This window comes from Leiobunum rupestre, chromosome 2, assembly GCF_980474605.1.
Source record: "Leiobunum rupestre chromosome 2, qqLeiRupe1.1.hap1, whole genome shotgun sequence".
NCBI classification, from domain to species: Eukaryota; Metazoa; Arthropoda; class Arachnida; order Opiliones; family Sclerosomatidae; genus Leiobunum; species Leiobunum rupestre.
The window spans coordinates 37,164,367-37,185,401 of NC_143385.1; positions in this window are offsets into that span (position 1 = coordinate 37,164,367).

Sequence of the window (21,035 nt, forward strand, 5' to 3'; positions counted from 1 at the left end):
AAGGCGGAAAGTGAGAAAAGAATCATAAATATTGTTGGTCGCTGATAATAAAACGTTTTTTAAAAACCACTTTTTCTTAGATTAGTTGAACTTCAAACCATGGGTTTATATCGTCTTTAAGATATTTTTCCACTTGTAGTCTGAAATTTCAGTTACTTCGATATTGAAGTAGAGTTTAGCGGCCCGGGAAGGGAGGCGTTCGGAAAGATATTCGGCAAACTAGTTAGTGTATTGGCTCGCATGTCAAGAAGGGCTAGCCACCATCCTACTAAGAATTGTAACCCGGCTACCTGATTTAATGGCTTTAAACGTCGCTTGAAGACTTAGGTGGTGCCTTGGGTATAAGCCTAGCTGATTACTATTATAATTAACTATGTGATTGCGACTCTGTGACAGCTTGGATAATTCTCTTGAATTTTTTCCTGCTCTTTGGACTTAATTTTGGATCTCTCACCGTAGCACAGGTTTCGTAAATTTGCAAAATAGCTATTGATTTTCAAGGGGAAAAACGGCCATACCGATAAAGATTCTCGTCGCAAGCCAATCACTTTTGGGATAGACGCGTACTTTTGATCTACAATCTAAATTACAAACTTAATCTTATACAAAAAGTATCGAGCCAAAGCTTCGCATAATACACTCATTTCTTTCAAACAGACGAAAAATAAATGCTTTTACAAACGGCTTAACCAGTTTAGTTAGCTCGGGAGTTAACGGTGCCATCATTGAACATTTACAAGTCGTCCCAGATTTGAACTTACACGGATCGGCAGAACTCGCCCTAAATCACGAACAACACAATGAGTTCCATATTTCAAGAATTCTAATTATTTGTCATAATTTTAAAATAACGCGGAGAAATAAAACAAATATATATATATACTACAAGCCTGTTACTGTCCAAGTTTGTTTTATAAAAGTATGCATAAAAACGAAACGTGTACGTAGATCTCTGTGGCAGATGAAAGTAACTAACTGAAATTAATACTGAATTCCATTGGTTTGGGCTCAAAAGGTTTACGATGAAATGCTATACCTAAAATTAAGGTGTATATCAAGATTTACTTTTCGTCGTAGAGCTTCGAAAGTTTCTTGGTATGTCCACTTATAACCAGCATGATGTCAGACTATTTTTAAAAATATGTCACTACCATTTAATTATCAATTTTATAATTTCGTATGATGAATTGCATTATAAAAACTTCTTTAAATTAACAGTAATAGTGAGTGTAGAAAGCGGTTGACTCGCGTGGCATTTAGGGCTGGCCACCATTGCCCTACGCCATTTTACGTGGCCAACCGAATTAATGGCCTAAAAAGTAGCTCAATGAGTTAGCCCGAAAGTGGTGGTGGAAGTATGAGCCTAGCTGATAATAAGTAATGATTTTATTACGGAAGACTCATGAGACGATTGTATTTTTTTTAAATTATTGTAAAAACTTTATTCAAACATTTAACGCGTGATGATAAGAATTTTTAACATCGTCATTCGACACAACGTTTCGGGTCTTACAAGATCCTTAGTCAAGTGTATTTTTTTAATCAAACCAGCTTATTTATACAACATTCACAATAGGTATAATGACGTCATGTTTCTATACATTTATACCATTTTCAATATCCCATATCGGGGAAATGTCGCCATCTTTATCTAGATAGGTTACCGAATTTTGTAATGATAATTTTTACTGCAATTTTTCGTTTAAAGTTATGTTTTTCTGTATGAAAGATTTTTTATTGTTAACGTCTATTAAATGGCCGGCGTTTATCGTATAAAATGCTAAACTATTATGGGGTCAAGGTTAGTTACTGAACGTTGATATTCTTTTATCCTAGTTAAAACTGGTCTGATAGTCTCTCCAACATATTTTTCTGATGGTTATTAGTAGTGGTTTTTTACCCGAAATGTTTGATCTCAGAGGGCAATAAGACTACACTATTTTTTTCTTAAAGTAACGTCACTTTTGCTATTAAAAATCTCCAAATGTATTAAGTTTAACATTGGAAGTAAATGAATTGTAGTAATCAACTACTATAGCTTTGTTCTGTATTCTCGCGGAGGTAAACTTTTCAAAAATTAAAATGTAAAAGAGTAAACTACTATCTTATAAAAGTAACTTTTTTTTAAAAAGAGTCATTTATACCTAAACAAATATAATTTACCGGTATTTGGTAAGAATCACGAGGGAATTCTACATATAGATTGTGGCAATAACAACCGCTTCAGTTTATTTTTAAGTGAGGTAACTACGCAACTTTTCTGCCATGCAAAAATGTTCCAAGGACTAATGCTTGTGTCACTAGGTGAGAAATTATTTAAATCCAATTGCGTTCACTTTGCAAACTTCTTTCCCCACTGGCTAGAGAGGTTTTGTTTCGAGTTCTTCGGTTTCCATAAAAATATGTTGAGGTTAACGGTAATAGAAAGTGTAAGGAGCGGTTGGCTCACGTGGCATGAATGGCTTCTCAACACGCAGTGTAACCCAGGTTCCTTAATTTATGGTCTAATGCCTGTGTAAATGTCTCACTGATTATCACTACCCTAGCTAGCTGATTATGGATTTTTAAATCTTAAAAGACAATTAAATATTGTTGAAATTCTACAAAACCAAGAAATAATCATAACCTTACTTTGACAATTGAAACAGAAATTTTTTCCCCGTTCTGGAGGCATTTATGTTTTCCAAATGAAAAACACATCACCATTTATTTAGTTAGAATATTGAAATAAGTAAACCTTGCTTAAATGGCGTAACCAGGGGGGCACAGGGGGCACTACTCCACGAAGAGTATGATTGTTCCTTCACATATTTCTTATACTTTTCCTTTTATTTAATGGTGTGCCCCCAGATTCCAAATCCTGGCTACGTCACTGTCTGGTTTTAATCAAATGAAAGATTAAATATGGAATTCTAATAGCACAAGCATCGCACTTCCGGGGAAAAGTCGGTTCCTGGCTTTAAGATTCATGCCAAAAAATTATCCGTTTCACTAAATTTAAGCGATTGACATTGCCACACCCACATCAAAAACCGGCGTTGACCAGGAAGAATACGCCTGCTACTACTGTTGCTAGTTTCTAGACAATAGTTCCAAGCGCCTTCAGGAAAGTGTTGGACTTTCGTGCCAGTAGAGAAAATGGTGACTTAAATAGAACAGTGAAGAAAGCAAAAACAATTGAAAATGCTGTTATAATAATAATAATAATAATCACCTTAGGCCTAAGTCATCAAGCGACTTTTGAAGCCATTAATTCAGGTGGCCGAGTTACAATGCGTAGGAGGGTGGTGAAAAGCCCTGCCGGCCACGAGATCGACCCAACAGCTCCCTACACTAACTATTACCGTTAACCTCGACAAGTTTTTATGGAAGGGGAAACCGAAGAACTCGGGGGGAAATCCCTTAAAGTTTCAAACTCTACGCAGATGGAGTGATTCCGAGTTTTGCACCCAGTGCCACAAGCTGGGATTGAACCCGGTTCCTCTGTCTGCGAAGCGAAAGTGCTAACCACTCCGCCCCCCCAGAAAAGAAGATCAATTTATCTATGAAATCGATCATAAACTACTAGTTATAAGAAATTAAATAAATGTGAGTGGAACCATGGCAAATGAAACAATTGATATAATTTTGGAGCGATTATTTTCTATGGTAATTAGAGCTGTTTTGAAATTCGAAAAATAGTCGAAAGGAATAAAATTCACATAAAATCATGTGTTTCCGTTTATATTAATCTATATCCCATTAAGCTTTAAATTTCTATGAAAGAAAATATTTAAAGCGATTGGGGCTTGGTGGGCTCCCTCATTAACTAAGACTAGACATCATTAAGATTCAGTAAACAAATTGTAAATTATTAAATTCTATTGAAGCCTATCTAGGACATGACATACATATATTAGTTAAATTATAATTAGCTATTTAGTTGTTTAGGGTTAACCAAAGTTCTATATCCTTGTTCGTCAGAAAATTCGCTCTAGAAAAAGAATGGCCAGAAATAACTAAAAAAAAAATTTAGTTCGATTTTAGCCCAGTCTTTTTGTCCGACTTCTGCGGAGAGTGACGTAGACCAGATGAGTTTCCGGGTCGAAAATCACGTTTCCCTTTTCAGTTTTCACACAATCGCTTCACGCTAAGAGCTTTTTTTGTGTATTTGCCAACGAGTGTTTCATGGTGTTTCGTAAAACATGAATTCTAAGTCTATTTTTATATCTGACCCTTCTTAGCCGTAACATTAACAGGAATAAATACGGTTTTTACACACAATCCTAAGGATTTGTGTGTATTAGTCTCACGTACAGTGTAGCCGTTGCCGCCGACGCCGCCGATGGCGCCGTGTCACGCATACCTCTTCAACGGTTATAACTAGAAGAGTCAATGATATCTCGTTCAAAAGTACATATATTACCATTGATAGCCTTTCATAAAGTTTTCAAATCGGAGCCCAAGAAGTTGGGAATTTGCCCAATTTACTATTTTCGGTGATTTCCTTTATGTGGTAGATATTTTGTTTAAAATTAAGTCCGATAACGTTAAAAAAAATATTATTGGATAGGTTAGGATTCAGCGGACCTACAACTTCGGTCATATCAGTAAATATTAAATTTAAGTATAGTTTTCAGGGTAATTTACGGGACCCCAGTTTTCGTGGTTTTATATTTCCGCCTAAAAATCTACATATTTAAGTCCGATTTTCATGAAAGTTATATTTTTGAATAGCTGTGGTTTACATATAACCTAGAATTGTAAAAACGTTCCTTAAATTTAATTCTAAGTAAGGTTTTTTGGGCAGCGTATACGGACCCCCGCAATTTCCAACATTGTAAATCCGCGTGTTTATAGAGGTCTACGCGCCCGTTTCCCTCTGGCGTTTTTCAAGGCCGTTCAGAGTGGGCCGCGCTTTCAACGTATGACCAGAAGTAACAATTAAGTATGACACTGATCTACCTAGTCTTCGGCGTATGACCAGAAGTAATAAGTGTGACACTCAACGTAACAAATAAGTGTGATCAGAAGTAACAAATAAGTGTGATCCGAAGTAACAAATAAGTGTGATCAGAAGTATCAAATAAGTGTGATCCGAAGTAACAAATAAGTGTGATAAGAAGTAACAAATAAGTATGAAACTAATCGAACTAGTCTTTGTCGTATAACCAGAAGAAATAAGTGTGACACTCAACGGCTGACTAGTAGTAACAAATAAGTGTTTGCAGAAGTAAAAAATAAGAGTTACACTACACAAATTTAAATTCATAATAAATCTTAGGCATTACTTTATTTTTATATTATTAATTGTTTAATTTTTGCGATTTAAAAAAATATAATTTTGATATTCTCAGTAGGAACTTTTAAACCACGGAAGTCAATGTGGGGTAGTTAGCGCTTTTGTCTCGCATACAGAGAAACCGGGTTCAATCCCAGCTTGTGGCACTGGGTGCAAAACTCGGAACCAATCCATCTGCCTAGAGTTTGAAACTTTAAGGGGTTTAACCTTGAGTTCTTCGGTTTCCCCTTCCAAAGAAACTTGTAGAGGTTTACGGTAATAGTTAGTGACAGTGTAGGTAGCTTTTGGCTCACGTGGCATAAAGAGCTTGCCACCACGCATTGTACCTCGGCCACCTGTTTAAGAAATTATGACTTGGGTCTAAGGTGGCCTTGGGTATTTCCCTAGCTGATTATTATACTTGGATCGTCTATTTTATTTTATTATAATACTAGCTTTAATACCCGTCTTCAGCCGGGGTCTTTGTTTAAATGAATTAGATTTGATTTGTACGTAAGAAAGGTAAACGCTGTAGCAAAAACGCAACACGCGTAGCAAAAACGTAAAACACGTAACACGCGTAGCAAAAAGTCCTGAACTACTAAAAAATCCCAATTAAACTTCCCCTTCTACGAATTTCACACTAACCCGTTAAAAAGGTTTAATGGTCGGGACGGGCGCAAGGAACTCAAAAGAGGAGATTAGGGAAGCAAAGGGGTGGAAGTCGAGAAAAAAAATTGAAAGCCGATACCAGCCGAAAAATAGTTAAGGGAAGCAAAGAGGCGAAAGCCCGAAGTCGAGTGAAATAAAAAATTAAATTGAATTAGATTAATAACCATGTCAGGTATTTGGAATAGGCGTGTTTAGTTGGAAATCAGGCCCTGAACATTGAGTTAAAATTTCAAAGCTCTAGAGCTAACCATTCTCGAGTTTTTAGGAACATGACATACAAATAAATAAATAAATAAAAGGACAAACTTTAAGATATATAGTTATAGATTACATATCTAAATTTTTTTTTCAATACTTAAAGTCTTAAAACTTAAAATTTTAAAATCATTTCTTTTTTAAGAAATTAAGTACGCCAGTCGAACATTCAATTGACCTAATAGTGTAGAATTGGACCTGAAGTAACTAAGCTATGGTTTTCAATTGAACACCAGGTGTGGACAACTAGATCTTACAGTGGACATCCATTCACCAAAATTATATAATTGAGTCATATAATGGACAGTAACACGTTGCTTTATCTTAAGACTTGAATACCAATTGAAAACCTTTAATCGATGTATTGGTTAGTAGCACTATTCATTTTACACTATTACTCTAATATCATCTGAGAGGCTAAAAGGAAAACTTAATGAGATAAGCGCACTTAAAACAGGGCGTATCGATAATAGTATTGATCAATTTCTTTCTCCGGTGTTGAGAACTTTTCAGGTTAAAATAACGTTACATCGTGCGAATTTCAAGCTTTGCCATAAAATAATAAAACATTTCCAAGATAAATGTATCGTTCAAAAAAATAGCTGGCTTCAAGTATACAAACTCGCCCGGGAAACGTATTTCACGGACTCGAAACAACTTAATAGTGTTTTGCCATAAAAATATCTATTTGTAATCTAATACATTTATTGAAGTAAATAACCGTTCTTGAGTCCGGAGAGTTTCCGGATTATGGACCCTAGGAAGATTGCAAAGAGGCTCGAGAAAAATGACTGATAGCATGGCAATAACAAAGGAGCAGCATTTTTAACGAAACTAAGAACACAAATTGTTTTCGTGGCTAGTAAGAATTGGCGGCTGGTGCGAATAGGTGTTTATACGTTATTTCTTGCGGTGCTTTTTTTCTTTTTTGTAGATAACATTCACACACATAGGGTGGATTATCAGTTCTTATATAGTAGAATAGCGTTCAAACATTGTTGTTATTGATATTATAAATTAAGCGCCTTTTTAACAATTTTCCGATAATTTGAAATGAGTTTCACTCTTCCAATCTCGTCACTTGAACAACTGTCGCTAATCAAAGTTGCAGCAACCATTTGGAAAACGGACGGAGCCATTTCATATTTAGTGAATAACCAGAAACAAAATCAAAGTGGGACATCTCAAACTCGAGAGGTATTGAATCGTGTGGAACTACCACTTAACCTAAGAGAAAAATTTGACGATATTAATCAAGAAATCAACTCTGAAATTCAAGATTGGATGAGACAATGGGTACGAGCTCCGTTCGTCCCCGAAACAATCAACCGTTCATTACCTGTAATTCCTCAGGACCACGCCAAACCATACCTGGTCTACCTTCAATGGAATTCCGATGGTACCATTGACATGAGGAAGACGGCGGAAATGGTGCCAACGGACAACAGAATCGATTTGGTCTCACGGTACCGAATAGCTGGATTCTTTTGCTTAGAAGAAGAAGTTCGCACACTATGGAATCAAATTGTCAAAAAGGGGCCCTTTGTAGACTACGAATTTATAGCCTCCTGTGACGATGTTATGACTGCATTTCTGTCATTTTGCGACGAAGGCAATACAACGCAAATGAGTCGATGCATTATGAACAAAGACGAAGTGGTGTTCCGTCGCGCGGCGGAAGAAGGCAACCTGATAGCGGCTAAGTATTTCTGGGCCAAGTTAACCCCGTCTCAGAGAGACAAAACATTGAAGGTAATTCTTGAGAAGGAGTACCATCTGGAGAAACCGTTTAAAGGAACTGGCGTTTTGTATTTTCTACTGCGCCAAATGAATTTGAAAATGCAATTAGAGCTCCTGAGTAAAGAATATCTCAAGTACTCTGAGACTATCATGTTCGATTGGCCTTTTGAAGAATTGCTGAAATGGCCATATCACGCTTTGTTCACGCGATATCAATCTAAGTTGGTAACCCTTATGAAACCGTCGAGGTTTTTTCACGTTATCCAATCATTGTTCTCTGTCTTGGAAGAACGACGGCCAAGGGTGATTTACGCGGACGTTGTGAACCAGTTCTGGGTCGCCAGTCCAGCCCGGTTAAAGATGACCTACTTAATAACGGTTGCGTACTCAAACGTGCTTTTAAACTCTAACGAAGACGTCCTTAGTGCATCACTAAACCAGGAAAGAACTTTGAGCAGAATCAATGGTACTTATAACTATTTCAGAGTGGAAGAAATGATGCATGATCGATGTGACTTAATAGCTTCTTTCATTAACAATAACGCAAAATTGCTGAATTTGAAAGGTTATTTTGCACCAATTAATGCACTGTTGATATACGCTGTGAAGTATTTGGAAACCATAGAACTTATGGAACTTCTGCAGGAGTCTTTTACATACTACCAGCAAATTTTACTCACTGAAAACGAAAAGAAAGGATACCAACTTTGGATGAACTACGGTAAACGAGTGCTTTCCCTTCACATTGACCGATTAGTGACTTCCGAAAAGTTTCCAATTATTCTCAAATGCCATCGCTACTAATCCCGTAATTATTAAGGATTTTACATTCAAGTAAAAAAATAATTTAAACCTTGGCTCACATCCAACTTTGGTGAATTATTTGATGTGATTATTTAAAGTTATGAAATCTCTAATAAGAAGTCTAATTGAGTAACTCTCCAAAAGTTTAAAGGTAAGATTGTAAGATAAACTTTATGAAGTTAGAACTTTTTTCGTAGTATTCTATTCTTAATCATTTAATTTTTTTCTTTGTTTATGAGTCTTGTACATTATTGCATAGCTTTTCTTCTTTTAACAAATTACTTCAGTTCTTGTAGAGAGAGATTAATAAAACAAATATTTTATTTGTTCAGCTTTACATTGGTTATTAGTTTCATACACTTGATATTGACTTAAACTCTATATTTTTATATATTTAAAGCAGTTGTCGCTTAGGAACTTGGTTTTAATACATACATATACTAACAGCTTCACTTAAGTGAACAGTTTTATTTATAGGCAGGACGATTCCAAAGAGAAGATTACTCAGTTCAATCGAAATCGACAGGGACGGTCACTAACTCGATTATAAAATATTATTGTGAATTTGTTAATTGCGTTCCACAGCAAAGTCTTAAATCGGTAGAGGCCACTTGAATTAACCGCTTAACAGAGTGATAAGAATCACCATGGAGTTGTAGAGCTTACAATGGTTCGTAGGAAGTAATCCAAAAATATAAAAATTTATCAAAACATTAGTAAAAGTTAAAACGAAAAAGAAACGAATTAAATTAAGGAATTTCAATAAAATGACAAATATTTATTTTAACTTTCGCGTTTTCTAATCTATTAATTGGATGCCCTTTCCGGACGAATTTAGCTCTGCAAACAATTAAGGGCATTCCAACAGCACTTGCACCTCTTCCCTCGCTGCCTCCCGTACAAAAATCGTCTATAGAAAATTTATAGAAATATATAGAGGTTAGGTAAAATTGAAACTCCTTACGCTAGATGTAATAACAAAATAATAAAAACACGACAGAAAATGCGTAAGTAAAACTGGTTTATTAAAAAATAAAACAGACCTTATATGTTTTATTTTTTATTAAACCAGTTTTACTTACGCATTTTCTGTCGTGTTTTTATTATTTTGTTATTATATAGAGGTTTATATAAACCTCTATATATTTCTACAGATTTTCTATAGACGATTTTTGTACGGGCTACGCCTCTGACTATTAGCATCGGCTTTTAACGAGCGAAGGGGTGCAATTACTGGGGTGCAATTACTGGGGTGCAATTACTGGGGTGCAATTACAGGAGTGCAATTACTGGGGTGCTTTAACAGGGCGCCGGGTTTAGGCAAGGTTCCTTGCGCGATGGAAGATGTTAGAAACATGTTGCTAATCCCATCTTTGATATCGCGCAGATAATGGATGGTAATTGGGTTTTGCCTTCGGAAGACTGGGTGATATTTTTCACCGCCGATGTTCTGACGGGGCTGGTTTCCCCTTGTGCGGGGTCTTGGTTTTGGTCCTGGTTTTTTGTTTCAGATCAATAAGTTGCGGTTCAAGCTGTGCCGTGCCATGCCAGCCTTTTTGTACCTTCCCTACCTGGCACTGAATCCCGCCGTCTTGTGGACTGGTGCTGGATATACCGTGCGTACTCCCGCAGCTGTGTGGGAAGTGCGTTGTGGCCGTCCCTTGAGTCTTTAGGTGTTTATCAAACGTCGGCTATATCGATATACATTTTCAAGATTTTTACCGATACCGTTACCCCCAATACTGATTTTCACCGATACCACAGTTTAAAAAAGTTGAATCACCGGCCACGCAACTGACGTTAACTTGATCAAAATTTGAAATTTCAAGGATAGTTGCCCCATCAATAAATTCGTTTTTTTTAAATCAAAACCATTATCAGGTAAAATAACTAGTTTTTAACAGTTAATTGTTAAAAAATCGGTATTTTAGACGCTAACGGTTAAAAACAAGATATCGGTAAGCTATACCGATACAATATCAGATTGGGACCAATACTACCAAAAGTCTCTAAAATGTGATGTAATAGCGTAAAGGAGCTTGACAAAAAAAAATATTTTTGACGCTCTGACGCCCTGATTGTCTAAAATAATGTTGAGCTCAGATAATGTTAAAGTAGTGGCACTCTGGATTTTGGAGAGCATATCTATTCCCCCACTTTTATTTCTGATAAAGGTTTCGCATTATTTCGAAATCCAATGTAAGACTAACAAGCTTAAAAATAAGGATTTTAAAAATTTCAACTTGTTCTCACGATCAGTAACCATAAAAATCTATCAATAGTTGTTTTTTTTTAAATATATGTATACGACTTTTATTAATTAAGGCTATTTTCACGAGCGCTAAGAATTCCTCTAACGAATCTAGCAAGCGCTTGTAGAATTGCAAAAGCAAGGTATATTGAAGTAAGAGCTACAAAAGGTTCTAAATAAATGATAACAGGACAATACAGAAAGATAAACAGCAACCCGAGCTTCGGTTTCCGTTCTCAACTCTTTTTTCGAGGGTGGTAATCCTTCGAAATTATTTTGTTGGGTATTTCTTAGACCAAGAAACACAGAGACGTCGCACGGTAGATATTTTGCACCCGAAGCTTCGTTGCGGCTGCCTATTTCCTATTTATCTCGCGCTGTGTCGCTAGTAGCGAAGGTGAGTCAATTTTTATTGGCTATTTAAGTCACGTGCACAGCCCTACAATCTGTCAGCACGTGTCCTGCAACAGCGTGGCTCCAAAAAATGAAATTTATGGTATTTTTTTTAATATTTGTGTCCCTAAAATATTAAAAAAATATTAAATAATTTAAAAATGTGTAACTCTTAGCTGATTATTTTTTTCCAAGTTCTTTAAAAAACGTTATTTTTATCTCTCATGGATGGCGCGTATTGACAATCTTTATCACCTAACCCCCCTCTCCCTACTGCTTGGTTGGGTATGCTATGAGCGAGACGTCCCTGTGTTACTTGGTCTAAGGGTATTTTAAACAAGATATTTTATATTTTCAAAAACTATAATAGCTTGAGCAGCGGTTCGCAAAAGGTGTTACGCGGAAGGGTCGCAGGTGTTCCGAGAATTTGTTTGTGTCAAGAGTCTTTTAAGATACGTCCCAAAAATATTAGTTGGGGTTCCGCCAGAATAATAATTTAGGGTTCCATAGCAAAATAATTTGGAAACCGCTGCACTAGAGTATTGAAATTTTTATGGATTCTTGCCGGTGGACAATGTTTTTTGGAAACTCATCAATTTCTAAAAATTTTCAAAATATAATTTTTTCACTACTAATTGCTAGATCAAATTGGCCAATAAGAAAGTTGTAGAGCGTAATCGAAAACGTACAAATATCGTTAGTTCGATGAAAAAAGACCAATTTTACGCTAAAAAAGCTTCTTAATTATTAATTATTATTATTTATTAATTATTATTATTTATTAATTATTAATTTATTAATTATTAATTTATTGATTATTAATTATTAATTTATTAATTATTAATTTATTGATTATTAATTTATTGATTATTGATTTATTAATTATTTAATTATTGATTTATTAATTATTTAATTATTAATTTATTAATTATTAATTATTAATTATTAATTTATTAAATATTAATTTATTAATTATTAATTATTAATTTATTAATTATTAATTTATTAATTATTAATTATTAATTTATTAATTATTAATTTATTAATTATTAATTATTAATTTATTAATTATTAATTTATTAATTATTAATTATTAATTTATTAATTATTTATTAATTATTTATTAATTATTAATTTATTAATTATTAATTTATTAATTATTTATTAATTATTAATTTATTAATTATTAATTTATTAATTATTAATTTATTAATTATTAATTTATTAATTATTAATTTATTGATTATTAATTTATTAATTATTTAATTATTAATTTATTAATTATTTAATTATTTAATTATTAATTATTAATTTATTAATTATTAATGTATTGATTATTGATTTATTAATTATTTAATTATTAATTATTAATTATTAATTAATTAATTATTAATTATTAATTATTAATTTATTAATTATTAATTTATTAATTATTAATTTATTAATTATTAATTTATTAATTATTAATTTATTAATTATTAATTTATTAATTATTAATTTATTAATTATTAATTTATTAATTATTAATTTATTAATTATTAATTTATTAATTATTAATTTATTAATTATTAATTTATTAATTATTAATTTATTAATTATAAATTTATTAATTATAAATTTATTAATTATTAATTTATTAATTATTAATGTATTGATTATTGATTTATTAATTTATTAATTATTAATTATTAATTATTAATTATTAATTATTAATTAATTTATTAATTTATTAATTATTAATTAATTAATTATTAATTTATTAATTATTAATTATTAATTTATTAATTATTAATTTATTAATTATTAATTTATTAATTATTAATTTATTAATTATTAATTTATTAATTATTAATTTATTAATTATTAATTTATTAATTATTAATTTATTAATTATTAATTTATTAATTATTAATTTATTAATTATTAATTTATTAATTATTAATTTATTAATTATTAATTTATTAATTATTAATTTATTAATTATTAATTTATTAATTATTAATTTATTAATTATTAATTTATTAATTATTAATTTATTAATTATTAATTTATTAATTATTAATTTATTAATTATTAATTTATTAATTATTAATTTATTAATTATTAATTTATTAATTATTAATTTATTAATTATTAATTTATTAATTATTAATTTATTAATTATTAATTTATTAATTATTAATTTATTAATTATTAATTTATTAATTATTAATTTATTAATTATTAATTTATTAATTATTAATTTATTAATTATTAATTTATTAATTATTAATTTATTAATTATTAATTTATTAATTATTAATTTATTAATTATTAATTTATTAATTATTAATTTATTAATTATTAATTTATTAATTATTAATTTATTAATTATTAATTTATTAATTATTAATTTATTAATTATTAATTTATTAATTATTAATTTATTAATTATTAATTTATTAATTATTAATTTATTAATTATTAATTTATTAATTATTAATTTATTAATTATTAATTTATTAATTATTAATTTATTAATTATTAATTTATTAATTATTAATTTATTAATTATTAATTTATTAATTATTAATTTATTAATTATTAATTTATTAATTATTAATTTATTAATTATTTTTTCGTTTGTATTCTTTCTTCATCTTTTATTTGGTGAATGTGTGGCCTTGTGCTGGTATTCGGTTGAGACCAGCGTCAATCTGCCCACGGCCAACTTTGATCACGCGCTGTTCGCGCTACAGCGGCCAACACATTCGTCGAAATTCCGCGAGCAAGGATTTCCCCCCTTTAAACTGTACTATAACGTGTAGTAGTTCAGCACCACGCTCGGTTGTTATATTGACTTCAATGTAAAAACTATTCTAAAAATAATAATCCGCTAGGGGCGCTCACGTCATACACATCTTTTGCTCATAGGTTAACACAGAAACTTCAACGAATGAGATGGCCGCTGAAGCGCGAGAGATCAAAGTTGGCTGTGATCTGCCAGAATGAAAAATGTCAAAAGTTCATTTTTGGATAAAGTTGGGAACGCGACGCAGAAAAGGAAGTTTGGACTAATCTTACGAAAAAACTAAGGAGATAATGCTAGGGTTATAATTTCTCAAAAATTGACGAGGGAGATATTAATTAAATTAACGTCATTTGTACACCTTTAAATGTTTTATCGTTTAAAATTAATTTTATTCTGGGAGCTCCATAATTGAGCGAAATATCAATGACGTTAGCTTACCCTAAAACGCGCCGTTTTCGGAATCATGACCGGCATAGGGTAGTATTCTATTTTAATTTTAAGATCCTAATATATTTAAGTAGTTTTGGTTTACGGCGGACTTCGATAATGTCTAATTTCGTTCAGCTTGAAGCTTTAGCCTAACTTTACCGGTTTTTATCGGCGATTGTAAGCATAGACAAATTAAAGATAAATACAGGATATTTATTATCCTCAAAATAGCGTTATGATGAGTAGACACCAGGCTTTGCACCGAAAAAGTCTTTGGTGTAACTTAAATATATTTTATATGTGCTATTTCTCAAAAAGTATTAGAATTATTGTTATTTTTTTATTTTTCAATAAAGATTTTCACGACAATTTTTTTTAAATGTTTAGGAAAGCGAATATAAAAATTTTTTCGGTGTGGACCACCGACACCCTGGTGCCGGAGGTCAATGGAAATGAGACCACTCTCGGACTCTGGAGAGCAACGGGGAAGTATAAACTTTCTCCGAAAGTCGTGAGCGGAAGCTCGAAACATCTCGGATGGGCAGAATTTGATATTGAAACCAGATTCTGTAAAAAAAACATCCGCGCCATTTTCGGTAACTACCGATTTGGAACGTCTGGAACCAAACTTTATAAGTAATACTCAATTTACATATTACTAAAATTAAATCTTTTCATACGTCTTAGGTAAAAGTTTATATGACAAAATCTTCCCGGATGAAGAGAACACATCGCGGAGAGAGACCCCGCATGTCCTGCCTGCCAAAAACCAGAGGTGCGCAAGCCCCAATGGAAGCGTTGGCCTACTACCCAGGCCAACGACAAGAGTTGGTCTTCTAACAACGCCAACGTTCAGAGAAAAACCAACGTCGTCTAGAACATTTTGTGTGCTTTCAGCGCAAGAATTAAATAGGCCGGAACCACCAAAATTATGGTAAGCATCAACTAGCACTATATCACTCCAGAAGTCAAGTTTTTTAGATCCCGCTTCGGGGTGGAAGTATTCCCGCCATTTAAAAAAAATACATTTTGACTTCGGATAATACACTTGCAAAAATTATTTATACTCCTGGTTATAACGTATATTAATGTCTATTAAAATATTTTATATTTTATTTTATAGGTTAGACATGGTCCTCACTAGAGAAGAAACCATAATTTCACAATTACAAGATAATGAAATTTCCGCACCCTTAATAATAAAAAAACAAGATTTACATTCTGCCATAAGTAACATAATTTCCCTAAGTATGACACTTGTAGCCTTGCTCATGCATTTTTTATTACTACATCCTTTCTTCACCAACGATAAATCATAAAAACGACTAGCAACTCTGTAACCCGGAAGTTTAATACTCTTTGGGATTTGATTTTGTTTATTGGTCATCGAAAAGGAGTCAGAGTTCAAATTTAGCCAATCATATAGCGCTACAAAATATTATGAGGTACGAAATGTAGGAAATAGAATGGCCGTTATGGTAGTTGGCTTATTAGACCTAACACTATCGGAAAATTATACCTAAATACTAAATATTATTAGGGTCATTTTCAAAGTTTGGACTAAAAAAATTTATTACGTAATTAGCAATTGTAAAAGTTATTCCAGAAGTTTGAAAAGGGTTAATTCATACATTTTAATTCATCAATTCATTTTTATTTTGATCACAGCGGACAAAACCAGGCATTCATCCAGGTACAAAATACAAGTATATTCAAATTATAATAGTAAAAATCTGGAAGAAATTGTAATAAAATATTCGTAAACTAAATGAGAAACCTTTTTACATTAAAAACGTAACCAACTGAAGGTTTTTTAACATCTGCAGTATTTGGTGCGTAACATTGATCAATGAGATTGATCTTCTCAATATACTACACTAGTGATCCACAAATTTCGAGTTGTTGGTGAATTTCTAATATAATACTATTTGCCCGATATAAAGATTTAATATTGTTGGGGAAAATACATACAATTTCTTCCGTTATTAAAGTTTCCGTGGCGAAAACGAAATTAGTGCGGCTATACGCCTTAAGCCTAAATATGACTGTTTTCAAAACCGCGGGAATCACGTTCCCGGAAGTTGGGTTATATTAGTTCATGCCGCCGCTACCGAGTGGCGCTATTTCGAAAAAATTTGGACGTCACTGTGAAGAAAGGATGTTGTAGAAAATTTTCCTAATTTCATACTTAGGGGTATTATGTTACTTATGATTCGGCTAAAAAACGAATTAGGCTATATTACTTGGAGGAAACTTTAGAATATTTCTTTGGGCCATTAGCGCAAATTAAAATACGCGGGGCAAGAGTTAATATACCCAGGCAACAAGTGGTCTATGGAGACAGCGGTATCACGTATTCCTTTTCAAACACTACCTTGCCCGCGAAACCATGGACCCCTCTGTTAAAACAACTGTGCAAAATGGTTTCAGAAATAGCTAAATGCGAATTTAACTTCATGTTAATTAACAAATATAGAAACGGAAAAGATCCTACAGCTGAGCTTCTGTGATAACGAGGTGGATCTAGACCCAAAGGCCCCAATAGCCTCGATTTCCTTAGGCCATAAAAGACTATTTAAATTGCGTCATCGTGACGTCAGGTTTGGGAAATCAAACAAAATTCCGACGGAAGCAATAGGTGAAAATTATTCGCCAGTCCTGGACTGCTCAAAGAACTGTTCAGGACTGAGCTCTGACGTCAGCAATATTTCCCGGACAGTTCTTGACTAGATCACGAATAGTCTAACCTAAAATAAAAATTAAAAAATGGCGGCCGTAATGGGCATGTTACTTGATTTATTAAATTCAGATATATCAAGCTCAGAATCCTCATCTGATGATGAAATGGAAGTAATAGGAAATGTTTTAAGTACGGCACGAAATTTCCGAATGAGTATAATGAATTATGATAGTTTAATTGTTAATCGTTATCATGATATTGAATTTAAGAGTATATGTTTAGAGTTAGGCCTATCATTTACGAAGAGCTAGTCAGGAAATTTGGTAGCTCAGACCATCTGAACATTTTCCAGGGATGTTTCATTACTTAATATTGTAATGGTTTAAATAAAATTGTAACATAATTATAGAGAGTGGAAGACAGGTATTGTCACCAGATAAACGTCTATTAGTATTCCTCTGGTTTGTTAGACATGATTGGAGTGTATCATTCCATGAAACTTCAGACAGATTCAACATAACATAAAACAGTGTTAGAAACATCTTAAAAAGACTCAATAAATTTTTTATAATGTGTCTTCAAGTATAATTCGATAGCCAGAAGATAAATAAGGCTTTAAGGGACGGTTGGAACAGAAATCAGATTTACCTAATTTCTAGGGATTTTAGTGAACTCTTCAATCTAATTCAGGGCATATTTTAAAACAAACTTTGAGCGAAGGAAAAACAATAAAACTAGTATAACCGTAAATTGTCAATTTTTACAGAAAATAAAGGATATTTACTAATAATGTGTTAATTTGTTTTATGGTTGGCCTGTACTTGTAGAATCTTAAATATAGTGATAAAGTAAAATGAAAATCCATTTGGAGGCAAACCAATTTTAATTGTTTTTATTATTAACTTTTTTACATTTTAATCCCCTCATAGTAGCTTACTTCTTTGCCTTATTTACAAGACACAGGTTTATCCAGTTGTTGAAAACAGATGTAGGGGATGTTCTAATTGCTCCCAAACCTTCCTTGGGATTTCTGAAGGCAATAACTAAAAATGCAAAACCTTGTGGAGGATATACCTGTTTAGTTTTTAAAATTATACTGAATTTTTGGCATTTATTAATATCACAATGCTTGTTGCAGTAGATATACATTGACTAGTTTAGCCAGCTGTAGAAAACTTGTAGGAGTGTAAACTGTACGCGATAAAACTATCTTCACTCCTACAAGTTCAGTACACATTTTGTACCACAGGCTTAACCCATCAAATTTCTATAATATTACTTGTTAATTTCACAATGCTTAATACGCAGGTCAGTCAAGAATGAATTATTGTTATCTGAGATTTAACTGAGAATACGCCTGAGACTGCAAGGTGCGCACTGTTTCTCCCCCTTAGCCGTAAAAAAACAAAATGAAATATAATAGATTTCGTTTAAGGATAATGAATAAAAAACTAATAAATAATATTTACCGCGGCCTAAGTAAATACGATGGGCACACCATGTATGTTAATAACATCGGATTACTTCCATAGCGGCCAGTGTTAGTTGAGACTAGATTCTACGCAGAGTAATATGCAGACGAATTTTCAGTTATTTGGAATTGGGTTCTCGCCAGTACCTGCTCTTGAGTAAGTACTGCTTGGACAGTCCGGAACGATCCGAAAACTGGTTCTCGAGACCGAATAGTTTGCGTCCGAACTGTCCGAGAATTCTATATCCGGCGAATAGTCTGCGTCGGGACAGTCCGAACGGTTCTGGACTCGCGAATAGTTTTCACCTAATAGATCTGGAGCACGGATCATTGCTCTTAATGCACTACCCTACCAACGATTATTGGTATCATTCCCTGCCCAGATGTAACGCCCAAGGTGGAAGGATAAACATGACATTTAGAAAAATAAACAACAAACCTTTACAATGAATTTCTGTTTCAAATAAAAAATAAGTTCAACTAGATTTACTAAGTCCAATTCTATTTTATTTCCACATCCTAAAAAGTATTTAAGTACTTAAATCTTAAAAGTATGTTTGTATGCTTTTAAGGTTTAAGTACTTTAATAATTTTTAGATTTAAACGACTTAAGCTAACGTCATTGATATTTCGCTCAATTATGGAGCTCCAAGAATAAAATTAATTTTAAACGATAAAGCATTTAAAGGTATACAAATGACGTTAATTTCATTAACCTCTCCCGCGTCAATTTATATAAAATTCGAATAGAATACTACCCTATGCCGGTCATGATTCCGAAAACGGCGCGTTTTAGGGTTAGCTAACGTCCTTGATATTTCGCTCAATTATGGAGCTCCCAGAATATAATTAATTTTAAACGATAAAGCATTTAAAGGTGTACAAATGACGTTAATTTCATTAATCTCTCCCTCGTCAATTTTTGAGAAATAATAACCCTAGCAGTATATTGGAGTTTTTAAACACCAATGATAACAGCAAAGCCTACACTACACTAAACTGACGAACTAGTAAGAAGTCATAATACATTAATTAAAATAACAAACGTTTATTAATTAAAACATATTAAGAATGAATACCGTGCAAGATGGAATGACAGAATATAATAACCCTATAAACACTGTTGAGCGGATATATATATATATATATATATATTAGGTTAAAAAATAGTAAACAAGATTAGCAATAATTAAAAAAGAATATATTATTTACATTTAACATTTTAACCTGTTAAAAAATACGAAACGGGAAAAAGCCGATAACGTTTCTTATCTTAGTTCGTTTTTGGTAGCTTAGACCAAACTTAATTTTCTGCGTCGCGTTCCCAACGTTCTCCAAAAATGTACTTTTCAGATATTTCGTTCTGGCAGATTGACGCTAGTTCGGTTGAGGGCATTGTTTTCATTTTCAATTAGTTGTTCCGCCGGTATAAAAGTATTCTGTGCCGTGTCTGATTCGATTATTTGTGCGACGCGGCTACCTGCAGTTATTTGTGCGACGTGTCCGTCCTCTCGGGGCCTACCATCGTCGTATTTCTGTTCGGTGTAAAATTCTTCAATTCTGCATTCTTAATTTTATTTCAATTTTGTTTTGTGTTTTGCGACTGGATCGCCAGATGTTGTTAACGTGTATTGCCGATTAATAGGAATAGTAATTTTAAGTCGTCGATTTCCTTACTTTAGCCTGCCACTGCCCCTTCATTGATTCTGCGTAATCGGACTTTTCCCCAATTTGTTTGTCGCCCAATTTTAGTGTTTTGCTGTTAATTTTATATTGTTCGACTTTAGTGTACATAATTTTATTCATCTCCCTGCTTATTGACGATTGTTTGTTGACTCTTAATGCGTTCCATTTACTGTGTAGCGCCGCCGTTTCTTCCAGTTTCTTGTTGAATTAGTTTTTCTATTGCCTTTTTTATATTTTTCTATTACGCTGGACTCCCGCTGGTAGTTTATATTCTGTGCTAACGGGTACTAACAATATTTTTCGGCGTTATCATTGTGTTGTCACGTTTTGCTAATTGTTCAACTGTGTAGCATTTTTAGTACCCTAGGTTTAGTGTTAGTACATATAATCCATCCACTGCGCAAGTTGTTCACTGCTCTGTAATATATATAATTTAGTTTAATTTGTATAATTTTGAATTATTTAAGTGTTCGCTTCATTTTATTCCTAACTGTACTTTCTTAATGCTGTATTTGTTTTGCCAAATGTGATACCATGATATTTAACAGTCTCCTCGCTTAAGTGGTTCCCAAATACCGTGCCCTACATGCAAAAAGTCCCTCT